The sequence below is a fragment of the Rhea americana genome, unplaced genomic scaffold (genome assembly GCF_003343005.1).
Source record: "Rhea americana isolate MKP2758 unplaced genomic scaffold, rheAme1 scaffold_49, whole genome shotgun sequence".
In the NCBI taxonomy this organism is placed as follows: domain Eukaryota; kingdom Metazoa; phylum Chordata; class Aves; order Rheiformes; family Rheidae; genus Rhea; species Rhea americana.
The window spans coordinates 2,255,800-2,271,146 of NW_028186634.1; the positions used below are offsets into that span (position 1 = coordinate 2,255,800).

The following is a 15,347-nucleotide window of genomic DNA, read 5'->3' on the forward strand; positions in this document are numbered from 1 at the left end:
AAATCAAAAGTGTTTCTAGATATTAGCTTTTTGATTTGAATTTTCTATTGATGGAAGATTTAATGGTGATGTTAATGTAATCTTACACAGATAATGTCTAGTATTAGTTTTGAAGGAATATGAACAAACTTGTGTAAATACAATTTCTGTGTCGCAGTGTCCTTTGTCATCAAGCTTACATGGAATCCATCACAATTCAGCCTCATATACTGAGGTAAGGACAAATTCTATATGCTATAGCATTATTTGGCGGAACAAAGCCAAATCCTTCAGTGTTGAGTGGTTACTTCACTAGCAGTCTCCTAGGTTCTGCAGCCATGTTTTTGCAAGATGAAGACCAGCTCACAACCATAGGATTCTTACTGCATTTTTCCTCTCCCTTCATGCAAGTGTAGTTAATGCAATATATTATATTAAATATGCCACAAGCACCAAGGTCCTGTAAAATCAAATAACAAATAAAAGAAACCTTATCAAAACTGAGTACCAAAAGCGTAGCTCAGTGGTATGGTTTCATTTACATTCAGTAAAGAAGCAAGCCATTTCAGAGCAATGTTTCTGTAACATTCGAGAAGGCAAACTATGATCCCCTTAATATGTATGTGCTTAAATTTTAACATAGAAAGTATATGGACTTACTCATGCGGTGAAGGTTTACCTTCTGGATCTCTGTGGGAACAGGGATATTAGTTTGACAATAATGTGTATTGCATAAGAAAACTTCTTGGGAGGAGAGAGGTGGGAAAAAATACATGATATACTACAGGTAATTACAAGACCAATTGTGGACTCTTTCAGGGCTTTCTTTAGAAGAGCTCTTTGCTAGCTAGAGGATGAGTCCATTAAAATCCACATTCTGTCTTGGATCAATTGTTGGTATCACAGCGGGTGCAATGTACCTCACTTCTTCCATCTCCAAGGGAATGATAAGGTTAAATGTGCAAACGTATTTTCAGATTCTCTGAGGAAAGGTGCTATATATATGTGCAAAATATTATTAATATCAAGATCACTGTGGTGTGTCCATTGACAGAGTTGTTATCGTGGAAAACAGTTGTCATATCATTATTAACTATAACTATTCCAAGACGAAATATTAAGTACAATAATACAAAATCTCTTTTGAGCAAATCTTTTTTGTTTATAGGCCATTAAAAATACTAACTGACCCTCTAAAACTAAAAGGCATTATTTCTTTTTCAGTTTTCAGTGCTGAAAACACTGAATGCAAAAAAAAGACTGTGTAGATCATTCCTCTTTTCTTCCATGTAATTTGTTAATGTATATGTGGATGGAGAATTTTGAGAGATTCTTTTGATGCAATGTAAAAACAAATTATCTGTGTTCAGTCCAATTTATACATGAGAATAACTGACTCTAAGCAATGCTCTGATCAATGCTGCTTTGAATATCTTAAACACATTAACCAAATATCTATATAGAAAAGGGCCTTATAAGATTAATTGCTATATGAGATTTTTAAAAATTAATTTTAAAAGATCAAAATCTTAAAATGGTACTGTCATTTAAATGTGGTGTGAAGGTTTAAGTGCAAATCACTCTAAGGTAACTTTTTTTTAGGAGCGGACGACTAATGCGGTATTATGTTTTATAGTGCAATAAAATTATGTGCTAAAATTATGCTCATAAATGTAGGCAAATATAAACCAAGCTATTAGTTATGTTTTCTCAGATAAAAGTGATTAGCATAGCTATCAAACTCGTCTCCCATTTGAATAACAGAATTATGTCTGAAATCTAAGGCTTGTTTGCAAAAGCTGAGTCTTAAAAAGAAATGTAAATCCAGCTATCAATGTTGTATTTGAAAGTGAATGCCATGGTCTGCCCATCATTCTGCTAGCAACTAAGAGCAGAGGAACATGACCCAAATTGCTGCAAAACATATCAATAAGAAATATGCCTCAAACAGTATTTTAGAAATCGTTCTTAGCACTTCATCATCTCCTTGCTGCTGATCAGACTTATTTAAAAACTATTGTGGTTTGTTTAAACATACAAATGATGAAAGAGTCTTATAGCAACAGTCACTGTGAGACAAAGTTTCATATATAATTCATGAGRTATATGGTCATCTACCAGCAAATTAAATTTCTGTCTGACAGCTATACTTGTGGTAGTGTCCTCACAGGAAGGCACATGGAATATAATTAAAATCTGAACAGAACAAATTAATACTGATTACTTCATAAACAATTTCAAAGCTTGAATACTATTGCCTGTCTTTATAGGATCAAAAGATATTTTGATGATGTATAGATGGATGTACATATTTTCTTAACGCTATATCCAATTGTTTTCTTAATGCCTAGAAGTTGTGGTTAAAATTGCTCCTGGAAAATCTAGTGGTGGTGGTGGTGGGGGGAAATTAAAAAGCCAACCCCTACTCCAAACCTGCAAGCAACAAATAAAAACAGTCTCTATTGGTAGGTAATGCTAATGCTGATTGGTCCCAGGCAACCTTTAATATTTTAGATGCAAATCACTGCTCAGACCACTGCAGTGTTCCCTTTGCATCCTCCTTGTCTACCTCCCTTATCCTCTTAAATTCAGCTAATCAGTATCATTTTAAGCATTTACGGTTGTTTGCCACACTGATGAGAGAAAGACTATGGGTGACCAACTCTGGTGCTCGTAAAGGACTTCCTTTTATTGTTTGCAATAAAAACCACTATAGTTTTTTTTTTAAAAAAAAAAAAAAAAAAAAAAAAGCTATTAAGTAAAATATTGCTGGGCTTTTCGCATAATCACTCAATGAAGAGTAGTGCAGGGAAGGATCACACATGATCTTACTGAATAGGATTTTTTTTGAAGGTTTTTTAAGGTCCATGCAATGTGAGTGTTAGCCCATGCTAGCAACTACCAGTCCCACGAATATGTTAGTACATGGTAAAGTCTGATACTGCTTCTTGGCTTCTCTGTTGCCTGTGCTACTAAAATAGCACAGTTAAGTTAGCAGAGATAACACTACACTATCACATCCTAAAATTATACCTTTCTAGGCACAGGTTTCTTGCTCATTGTTGCAATACTAAATGGACAGATTGACTTCTGTTTCTGACATAAGGACGTTTTCTGTATGATGACAGAATGTCATTTATTGATCACATGTATTTCAGATTTTGCAGTCACTCCATGATCTTTTTTCATGGAGAGACTGGTTACAACCTATACAAAATTCCTGTAGATGTAGCAATAGCCTTTCAGTAACACATGCCAAGACAATTTATTGAGAAAGAAAATGTCTCTAATTTAAAGAGAATTTGAAAAGGTGGCAAGACTAAACCTAAAAAATCTCAGATGATAAATGTGCACACAAATRCTGGTGGTGTATGAAATGATGTAACATTGCATGTGAGTATTTTGTAAAGATAACAGGGGTTTACAAATATTGAGTCCTATATAATGTGAAGGAAGATTTGTCTAACAAACTGGCACTCATTAGCAGGTAAAGTGGTTGGTTCTAATCTGTTCACATGAACTATGGTACTCTGTTGCAAATGAGGCACTCTTCCCCATCCCTACTGCCGCTTTGTTAGAAAGGTTCCATATTGAAGGATTGTGTGTGAAAAAAGCAATGGTGGTACGATCATTTCAGCCTCTTCTCCCCTTTCTGAGAAGGTAATAGGTGACTTTTCATTTTACTTGCTAATGGACATTTTGGCGCATACTTCCATTCTTACATCAGACTCTTCTTACCTGAGTTTGCTAAATAAATTAGATATTTCTATGGCTATAATCACAAATTCATGATTAGAGATAGGTGGATTCTAGTTAATGAATGGAGTCACAAAATAATCTTAGTTGGAAGGGACCTCTTGAGGTCATCTAATCCAAACCTGTATCCCCTCCTGCTTAAAGCAGGGCCAACTTTGAAGTAAGATTATGGTGCTCCTGGTCACATCCAGKCAATTTTAGAATAAAGTTATGAGGAAATTCTTAGTAGGAGTTGCTTGCTGTTGGATTTGTTTCTCTGCCTACTGCAAAGATATCTAAAATTATCTCTAAGTAGAATAATAGATAGCTCTAGCATTTCCTCCAATTTGGAAGCTATGAAGAAAATGACTTTTGTAGCATCAGCACTGGGTTTTGTTGAACACTGGTCTTGTATGACATTCTTTCCCTTTCACAGTTGTGTCAATGAGAAGTTGGTTTCTGATCTCAAAGGACTTAAGCTGGAGATAAGATAGGGAAGAACTGGATTTTGAAAATGTAGAGAAAGATGAAAAAAAGCAATCAGAGCTGGCCAGAAATGGCATAAAATAAACTGTTATCCAAAACAATGGGGAATATACAGATATAGGGAAAATACACAGGTTTAATGAGATTTAAAAATGAGTGAAGATTGCTTGAGAGTGAGAACATCAACACTAAGATAAATGGTGAGCAGTGACAGCAGCTGCCACCTCAATACCATATTAAGTTTGAAAATGTTTTAAGCATAAAAATTCTATATTAGGAGACATTCCAGGTAGTAAACTTGAGTTTATGCCATCTGCAATTTTCTAAGACCCACTGGACAACAATTAGACCTAGTAAATACTACCAGGTGGCCAAAATGTGAGCCATGATGTTACATGTGCTGAAAAATCTGTCATGCTACAATATCTGTTTAACAGAAGCTGAAAGAACAGTATAAACTGCCAGTAAATATGAAATGAAGTGAAAACAAACACTGCAGTGCATGACTTCCTGTGGGATTTGGTATTAATCCTCACTTATGAGGAATAGTCTGTACAACATATTTTCCCTAGAGACTTGTGAGTTATCCATTTAATCCTTATTCAAGGCATATGATTTGTTTCCTGCAAGAAATTGCACAGAATTTTTTTCAGTCAGCTCCGAATATATAGTATTGATACTGAAGTCTATGTAGTCAGATTAAAAGAACAAGTCCATGAAAACAAGGTGATGTGCACATTCCTTATGCGGTGCTCAGCATTGAAACAGTTCTTAGACAAAGGTGCAGTTTTAAAAATCTGACTAGCAACTTTTTAAGCTCTGTTTGTATTCAGGTTCCTTTCCTATAAGCTTTCAATAATTTCTTGTCCTGTTATTACCGCCTATCTTTTGGGGGAACAAGTCATAGGTTGGTTGTCCTCATCAGTCCTCCTCCTGTTCCAATCCTAATGATGGATGCCCTCTTTGTGACAGTTTTTGCAGTCTCTTGTGCTTACYGTCTGAGCACAGCTTTTCCAGATTCTCCTCAGGGTATGTTCTCATTGCACTGATGACACCACTGAGGATCCGAAGTCTCCTCATGTTAGGGAAGGGAAAAGGAAAATGCTTTTCCTTTGTTACAATCACAGGTAGAAGGTGGTTTGCATGATGTCGTTTCATAGGATCCTTTAAGGCACACTGGCTGAGCGTGTTCATCTTCTTTTTAAAGTCCTGGGACTTTGTTAGGTCATACAATTTAAACGATACTTGTTTATTTCCTCTGTAGTCATCCTTAAATATTATTTTATTTAAATTTTGTTAGTTTGAGTACTAGAACTGTTTGATCTAGGACCTTTAAGAAGAGAAACATTTCTGTTCCCAAAGAGCAAAAATGCGAAGTCCGCTGTTCCAATGGCTTGCTGCCACAAAGTAGATCAGAAAGGTTTGGCTGAAATTTTAGTTAGAGTTCAGTTCTTACACAAAGGTCTGGGTCCATGAAGTGACAGAATGGCCTGTCTTAACTACTGGACCATTTCCCAAGTTAAGCCTGAATGTACTATTAGGCACTGTACATTTTAGTTTGTGCAAAAATACCTTGTTTACTTGTCGTGTTTGGAGACTGGAATACAGAAATGCCAGATGTTACATAGTTGTTACTCCTTGTAGTAACATATATGTGGTATATATGCAACAAATACTCCAAAGACTAGCCTATATTTAGCCAGTAAGCTAAATATAGATATTACATTGTTCAGACTTTTATAGGAGTCCAAATTTGGTATGTTGCCGCTCTTTTTAAATAGGCATAAAGAGGTGGAAAGGATATGGGGATATTTTAAGTTATTCCAAAGTGATCTTTCTTTAAGCATGTTTTCCTATGCAGCTGGCAGCTCTTCAGTTCCAGTGAGATGAGAACTCTTACCAGAAAACTTTCCTTGCTAATAAAATGTAAATCGAGTTTGTTCTTTTTTGGAAATAAACAGACTACTGGTTTACATTTTTTACTGGAATAGTTAAATGGTAAATGTAGGTAAAAGTGCTGAATGACTTCAGAAAGAGTTAGTACCTTTGCCTTCTTGTGAACACAGAGATACCCAGCACCTTTCCTGAGTCACTGATAACTGTAGAAAAATTAGCTGTTAATGTAGCTGTTACATGCTTAGAGCCATTAGGTGCCCATCTTCCTATCCCTGAGAACTTCTTGCAGCTTGGGTGACTTGGTCTGTATGGGTGACTTGATCTGTATGTCTATCAGATTCTATCTGTATTTGAAGAGTAATGCTGGTTTTGTATGCTTGATTTATTGGGTAGGGACATAATTTATTCGCTGTGGGCTCCTACTATACCAGAAAGAGAATATTGGTATCCTGTGATTTTCTCAAACTTTTTCAAATGTATGTTTGTGTTCTTTGCATACCTCCTAAAAGTGGCAGAATTTCAGATCCTGGAACTAGTGATTTTCCCTAGTTAATTTTGAGAAATGCCACAGCAGCTGTAGAGTTCATAAACCTGTTTCTAGTTTTGTTCACAAGACGAAACTACTGTAATAACTTTGCTTATTTACACTATACTTGCACTTTGGCTCAGTATTTGCCAAGTTAGGAGGAGAAGTGATACCTGTTCAGTCTTTTTGTTGTTGCATGTAACGGCCTGTTCTTCACAGTGATCTCAGAGTTACTTACTGTCTTTATCTTCTACAAATAATTAGCAAAGACACTGAGATGATACTGGTTCCCTGTTGATAAACAGGTTAGATGTTACTGGGGAATAAAACACACTTGTATTATGCATGAGAGTTACTAACTTCGGTAGAGTATCAATTCAATGTCAGGTCTGTAAAATGTTCCAAGCGTTTAGCAATTTTGTAAACACAAGCTGCTTAATTGGCTGAGAAAGYCTATAAATTTACTAAAAATAAGTAAAGTATGTGTGTGCATACCAGTTGGGTATCTTTTAACTGATAGGTTTGTTCCCCGATTGCTTAAATTGGAGTGTCAGGAAATGATTTTTATCTTGATTCCTGCACTCACCTTGTGGATTACACTTCATTGTAAAAGCATCTCCCTTTCTGTGAGTGATCCTTATGAATTTTGATAAAGGTAAGAAGACAAGGTGATGAAGTAAAATGAAAGGTATTTGATGTCAGTTCTGAACAGTAACTGCTCCTCCCAGTCTAGTTCCAAAAACTGGAAACTTTGTTGCAGGTAATGAGTTCATCAGTGGCATCAGCAATGCTGTTTGCTTTTCCAAGTACAAAGAGTACTTTGCTAAGAAATGTTTTTTATATGTCATGCACTGTAGTCTGAGTCCAGAATAGCTTTAAAACACTTAATTCCTCTGATGATTTAACAACCTATACAACAGCCCGAATGTCTAGAAAGAGAACCCATTTGTTCTCCACACACCATCTCTCTAATGAAATGGCAACTAGTAGATGGAAACTCTGAGAACATGCAATTCTTGCCAATATGAGGTTGGACTCATGCTGATGCTTAACTTGCTGAACACCAGGAACATCAGAAGTGCCAAGACGATTTCCTCTCTTTTACTGCATAATAAAATTCCATCCAAAAATTCAAAGAACACCTTTTGAATGTTTAAACTGTTCTGTGGTCAACAGATAATCTTGTACTATCCTGAGGTCTTTTATGCTTATAGGCAGGGCTGCGAAACACAAGTTAAAAAATAAAATTTCCTCTGTAGTATTACTATTCTCCATACACAATTTATGTTACTTAGAAACAACCATAAAAACTGTTGGGTCAGTCTTTTGGCACTTACTGATTTAACTGCTAATGAGTAAGTTCACTCAAATGTGGTACTGTAAGTTTCAGGATTCTGAACTCTACTTAATAATAAACTCAATGTCTGGTCCCCTAAGGTATGGCTATTGTTATAATCTTTCCTTACTCCATCAATAGAAACGTGAGTTTGAGAAAGTGTTTATTGAATATAAGCCACACAATGAACACTTGCATATATGGGAGTTACCTAATGGACCTACATTTAAGAAGCCATACGGGTAACGGATTGTAGAACAGATAGCTGTACCTCTGCCTGATCCCAGCACGTATTGAAATTTTTAAGGCCGCAGTGTTGCCTATTGGCACAGCGTTGTCAAAGTAATGCTGACCACTCTAGTGGAATCTGAACAAATTGAAATCATCTGGATGTGCTGGCAGAAGCCAAAAAGCTGACTTTATACTGCTTTTTCCAACAGAGCAACCAGACCACAACACTAGACCATGTGGGTGGCCTCACCCACTTACATATATAACACTTCTGGAAGTGAAATGGCCATGAAATTACTAACTGAATTACCCTCTGTGTAAAACAGCTAGTTTGTCTTGGTGGCTTCACAGGCTGTGACATGCCATCTTTAAAGCTAAGATTCTCAAATTCAAGACAAGGGAAGTTTGACAGTTGCCCAATTTCTTTCCATCATGTGCAGAGCTATGTACTGGAGGATTTTGCTTACAGAGCAATTGCTACACTCTGTATAGGAAGATTTTGACATGCATACATTTTAAGGACAAACTGATGTACTCAAACTGTGTTTCTGGTGTGTAAGCACTTTTTAATTGTAATTTAGGTTCAAGCTACTTGAGGAATTAGAGTCATCAGCTGTGTTAAGTACAGGTCCTTTAAATTTATGTTAAGATCACTGGAAACAGAATTTGTTCCACTGTCTTAGTTTAATGTTTAAAGAAAGGTGTAAGTGAGGAACAGTAAAGGCTGAGTCAGGTGAGCAAGACTGTGTAGTGACTGAGGGGTACCCAGATTGGTCTCAGAATTCATTAGAAGGTTGATCTGGTTTGTTCCCTGAGCGCTGATGGTTTGGATAAAATGGAAACAGGATCTTGCCAAACAAAAAGACCTGTGGTGTCTGAATACTTTTTAATGAGAAAGAAAGAAATCCCAACCTTGCTGATTTCAGTAACAAAACTGACATTGACTTCAGTGGGGAATGAGGTGGGGAAGAGGTGACAAGATCTCACTGAGAGTATTTAATATATGCTTTGAAAAAATGTATGATGAGTAAAACCAGCAATTCACACTGACTAGTTTTAAAGGGCAAGTGTTCAAATGGCAAGAAAATTTTGTGGGTGTTAAAAGCAGTGGATACACTCAAAAAGAGATTCCTTCTTTCTCAGAAACTCTAACTTTTTATGTCATTACAATAGCATGGAAGAATTCCAGTGAGGTACAGGAACCTAAAATGTACTAAGCATTAAGTAAGTGCTACATAATAAAATCCTGTTTCTTGTTCCTAGGGCCATTATAATATAAATTGCAAAAATCTTGCATCTCTATTGTATGTACTGTCAWTTTTGATCAAATGTTCATCCCATGACCACAGATTTTGCAAATGTTGGCATTCATGATCTGTTAGAGCTTCTTTCTAATATTTTGCTTCGTCTTTTGGTCTTTCAAAGTCCAGATACTCATGTACTTGTCCTGCAGCTACAACATGCTTCTTTCTATTGTCATTTGTGCTCACAGTGAGTAGGAAGAAACTGAAGACTGCCAAGGTGCACAATGGCAAAAAAGAAAAAGCACAATAAAATGAACTTTCCGTCCTAACAGAAGATTTAAATTGTAACTACCTTGGGAGAGGACTGTTCCTTCTTCAGTAGCGGTCTAAACTCTTAAGCATAGTGCAGCCAAGACATATCCCCAGAAAAATAGTGACTGAGCATTAAATGGTTCTACATTTCTTTTATGGAAAACATTATCTGAAAAGCCTGCATAGACAAGGGGCCCCATGTTCAACTAAACTAATTTTTGGCTCTCTTAAAGTATTTGTTGACTCATTTAGGTTTTTGTATGTGTGTAACGTAAACTTCCACACTTCCTGCAATGAAGGCAGATTTTTATTTTTCTTTATTAATCATCTATAGTTCATGGATTGGCTCCAGAATCAGCCTGTACAACAGTTACTGTATCAATGGTTGCCATTAGAATGTTAATTTTGTCAGCTGTTCTCACAGTATTTTGATAACTTTGTTAAAAGCTGAATTTTAACAGCTATTACTATATACCAATAAATATGTCAAGTCTTTATCAGTATTAATGGTGATAAAATAATTTATTATCAAACCTGAGATTATGCGTTGGATTAACATTGCTTGCTTTTATACACTTAAAGCAGGAATTGAGTTTCCTTATTTTGTATGTCCTGTTTGACGAGAATGACGAAAGTAGCAGTGTTTGCCACTTGTCAGAACAGCAGCACGTAAGGTTTCAGAAAACCTGTAGCCTGTTATCTGATGGACAGCTTGGTCACTTCCTTCACTCACTGTGCTTTTGGTGTCTTCCCATCTTTTGCCACCTTTGCTTTGTCAGTTATGTTTCTTCAGAGTGGAGTCTCTTTCCAAGTTGTGTTCAGACAGCTCTGCACTGCAGCTGGCCCCAGCCTTCATTTGGGCCTCTGAGTTCTACTGTTAAGTCTTTTTTCCCTCGAACAACTTTGCTTATGTATGTTTTGGAAGAGAAGAAGAGTAGAAATGAGATTGTTGCTCCTCCATCATCGGTGCTTTAAAAATTATTCTGCAAGGTATTAGCCACATAGGCATAAACTATATTTATTGAATGGAATCTTAAAAGTTTGCTGTATAGCGGATTAAGATTAGTTATGGCTCCAGCTTTTGAGCAACTTCCTGCTACCTTTCATTCCAGGAAAATAGTTCCACAATGATCAGATGTAAAGTACATTTCCAGTGTGTTCCTCATATACTGCAGGTCTGGAGATGGGCATGTCCAATTCCRAGACCACTGATTAAGCTGGGATCCTAAGCATTTTCCAGTAATACAAGAAGCAGTTCAATGAACCCTTCCTGGATTAGATAGCTGTTGAAAAGAAACTTGACTGCTTAACTTGGTGCTTAACTTAGAACTTGAAAAAAGATTCAATCGTTTAGGTTAATAAATTTTGAGAAATTTATGTTAATAATGTGATCATGTCCTCCCCAGCAATGTTCATTTATTATTTATTAACAAAAAGGAGTTAGGCTAGCCAAATCAGTCATGATCATTATATTCTCCTAGGAAATCACCTGCTTAGGGCAAGGTAGTTTGTTTTTTGTAGTAGTAGGGCTAATTTAGGGCTAGTTTGTTTGAATTTCACTATAAAAAGASGTCACTCAATATCAAGGTGCTGCTGTGCTCACACAGCAAAGCCCATCTCTTGATTACTGAGAATCTACCACTTACCTAGAAGAGCATTCAGACAGTATGATTCCTGGGCATATGAATGAAACATGCACAATATTACTAAAACCTTTTTTGTAAATCATCCCTTTTTTTGTGTTAGTAGTGTACATTACATCAGTTCTGTAAATCTTGTTATGAATTTTAATATTTAGAGTTCCTGATTCACGTATTTAAATTGTGGCAGTGGAAGGTATTCAGCATATTCAGTAGCAGACTGCAAGCAGGATGAAAGAGTTCTTTTGAGTAAGGTACAGGATTCTTGGTCTTTACCACAGCATTTTTATCGTATCTCAGTCGAGCTGTGCTTTTTAAAGGTAGTTACTCCTTTGTCGTCTTTTTGGTGTGTCTAACTTGAGACACAACAATTTCATTTGCTGAAGTTCACGCAGTTGCAACTGGTCAAGGGAACACAGTGCTAAATAGTCTAAATCAGGTACTTTGAACTCAAGATTTAGAACCGAAGTAAGGCAGATTCCTTCTCTCTCTGTGCTAAGGTTTCCCATCCTGAAGATTGAGTTGATAGTATGTGCTCAACTCATAGAGGTGTACTAATGTGAAACCTTGTAATACTATAGCAATAAGCATCACCAGAATTCCATGGAGAAATTAATAGTTCTGTTTTCAAAACAGGACTTGGACAGTACTTCATGAATAAAGCCACAGACTGTACACTGAACAGTCAGGAGAAAATAAAAATTTTGAACAGTTGCTTGTTCTTTGACTAGCAATAGTCCTTTGTATTCTTTGATGTAGGATCTTCTTGAAAATTAACGAATGAAGTTTTAAGGAGATTGAATTAATGGCAACTTCTGTTCTCTTAGAAGGCTTGAATTTTCAGCCCTCATAATACTCCTAACACAGTTTCTTAGGATGTAATACACAAAAATTTTGAAATTCTCCAGTTCTGATTATTATGTTTACAAAGTAGTTTAAGCATGCATCTTTCTAAAGAAGGAGACCAAATATATGTGAGATAATCTAGATTGTTTTTAAACATTGCTGTATCTGTTGCCAACTGTTTACGCAGTCAATTTGCCAAGAGGATATGCGTAAGTAGGTAAGAATGTCAAAGCTTTAGGTGTCAACTCCAAGTAATGATGTTTCAATTGTACTATACTGTTGTTGATAAAACTAATGTATGTCCAAATCTCTGTGGACTTAGTGATGCCTTGTATCTCAAACACAGCAGTATGCTACACTTGCAAACAAAGTATTTTAGTACTCTCAAACTCTCTCTCAGGTTTTAAGTCTATGATCTGGAGACAGGCACTGTTACGAGACTTGATGCAGTGAGTCTGAAAAGTTTAGAGCATCCTGCATTTCATAGGCAGTAAACAGTAGACGAAGTAGCTGGGTAGGGACAGCATTACCTATCACGCTGCCTTGCAGATGATGTGATGGACTTTCTATTTGGCCTCCCTCTTTCCAGGGCAAACTGTGGTCCTGGCTGGGGGAGAAAAGTTCCCTTTGGCTGACTTGTCAGTCCTAAATTTGTTTAAACAGCATGCTTACTGACATTAAGGTAAATCAGGTGATGAACATGGTAATGTTGGTACAAGATGAAATGGGTATTTTAGTCATGAATACATTTAGACTGTGAGTTTTGAAAGAGCTTTCAGTGAGGGGAAGGAAGCAAAGCTAGTTTAAAATTATAGGAGGGATTTTGCAAGATAGTACAACTCTCCATCCAAAATATTTTGCTCTCTTGTTGCACTTGAAGAATAGGATTTGTAGTCACTCTGTGCCTTATTTTACATTGGTTTAGACGTAGTCTAGTTTGTATATAAATGTCTATGTGGGAAATACAAAGAATGTGATTCACRACTAGCTGTCACTATAGTCCAAAGTGACTAGTCATGTGTAAATCCACATTCTAGCATCCTGTGCAGTATCGATGTAATGAAATCAGAAACAAGAATTTTAGAACCACCTATTTGACGTATTTCTGTTCAAGCTAATTATCTTGTGAATTCCTATTTCTCTGACCAGGCTAAAGAGGTTTTGTGGGTGGGAATGGGTACCGGAAACTGAATTTAAAAAAATTCTACACTTGTTCAACTGGAAAATAGAGAAGGCATAATTTTGTTGTGTTGTTACTTGAAAAAGCTTTTCCCTTGCTCACAGACCAAACATTTTCCATTTTCCACAGTGGTTTTAAAGAACTCTACAAATAGAAACTCCAGCACTGATCCCTGTCTCACTGCTAGCGGCTTTTGTATCAGTTAATTCTTACTAACACCAGTAGAGCTATTTCTGATCTACAATGACAGAAGAACAGAATCTGCCCTCTACAGCCACAGTCACACCCAGTACCTAAGGAATGAATTCTGCTCTGTGTAATAAACTCAGACTAGAGTTAGACTTCCAAATTACAGTTCCGTTCCTGCAAACTGTTCTGTGGTGGTGGATCAGGACAGCTCTTTTCTTTCTTGTCTCTCATCTCCTTCTCACTCTGTACAGGGTTGAGCTCCAACAGCTCGTCGGAGAAAGGACTGACGCCCAAGTGTTCGTGTGTGTTCCCAGAATGCCCAACACAGCTGAGCTCTCAAGAGGAACGCAAGGAATGCAGGTTGATTCCTCTTTAGATGTTTTCTGTGGGGTGCCCTAGAGAAAAAAACGTTTTATTAGCTACAGCCAGTTTGATTAAAATATGGCTAAAGAGGTATTCTGGCAATTTTGCTTTTGTTTCTACGTAACTTGGAAAAAAAATGGAAGGAAAGCAATGTTTTGCTAAATTGCATGACCTTGTGGGCCATATTTCATGTTCTTCATTGAAATGTGGTTAAAATAATCCTGTATTTAACCAGTTCCAAACCTTCAAACAGCAACATTTTTTTGTATGTCAACTTAAAGGACAAGCTATTTTTTTTCCTTTGGCTATATTCATCATAGTTACATATACAAAACATTCATCATTAATTAATATTAGCACTCTAATTCATGTAAAACAATTATGGCATTTAGAGTTTTTAGAGGGACTGTTATTGCTGCCTTGGCCCTTTTCAAAAATATACTCCCCAAAGGACAAAACATGATGCATTAGTATGTATGTATTATTACTTTTTTGTAGCTCTAAGACTGCTGATGTCTGTGAATATGGAAGCATTTATAGATTATAGACAGTCTGTTAGTTGACTTGCACTTCTAAGTGCAGTATTTTCTAAAACCTAAAAAGCTGTATTAATTATCCTCTGTATGTAGTACAGTGTGTAATATTTTTCCTTCTGGAGATTTCACATTTTCTGTGATCTTGCAATAGCAATACTTGAAGTTGTTAGGTTATTTAGAATAACTGGCAATGTTGGGATAAAAATTTCTGGTCTGTTTATTGCACAAATTAATACAAATAATTCATCTTGTATCAGTCTAGCCTTTAAGCAGATTTCTTACTTTTCTAGAATCCAACAGTTCTGACATGATACATTCCAGCAGAAGGAATTTACCCTCTTGTTGCATTTAAAGGTAAGGGCAGAATCTTTAAAAGGAAAAATGAAACTAATTCAATGATGTGTAACTCCCAACCTAAAATGTTTTTTTTTTTTTCTGTTTTTTACCTTATTCAGCCTTATTCCAAAATATCTCATGCCCTAGCACTTTAATGGGGTTGGTAGAAAAGGTTTGTTACCTGGGTCTGGAACTGCAGGGACATGATTGGCTCCTTTTAAATGAATTAAGTGTAGTCAGTTTGCTTTTTATAAATGAAATAAAAGTACTACTTAAAATTTTTCAATTCTTCTCCACGATCAGTCTATTGTCACACGCATTTGGCATTCATTATATGTTAGCCCCAGGCGCCTCCAGTCTTGTACTCAGGCCAGCAGTAATTTGGTTTATAGAGATCATATGGCAGGGAAACAGACCTTGAAAGACAGAACTCTAAGAAGCATATTTGATGAATTTCCTATGATTTGAGCCTGGGTTTATTCTTTCCTGTTGTGGAGCAGACACCCTTCAGC

The 15,347-nt window shown here is 36.4% G+C and overlaps 1 long non-coding RNA gene across 1 annotated transcript in view; it reads left to right on the forward strand.

Annotated features, from left to right (window-relative positions):
* LOC146588897 (uncharacterized) overlaps positions 1 to 14,853 on the forward strand; it is a 73,384-nt gene extending 58,531 nt beyond the window's left edge. The window contains exons 2-3 of the long non-coding RNA XR_014897333.1: positions 13,852 to 13,960; positions 14,790 to 14,853. This is a non-coding gene — a long non-coding RNA (uncharacterized LOC146588897). The remainder of the gene's footprint in view (positions 1 to 13,851; positions 13,961 to 14,789) is intronic.
* Positions 14,854 to 15,347: the final 494 nt, after the last annotated feature.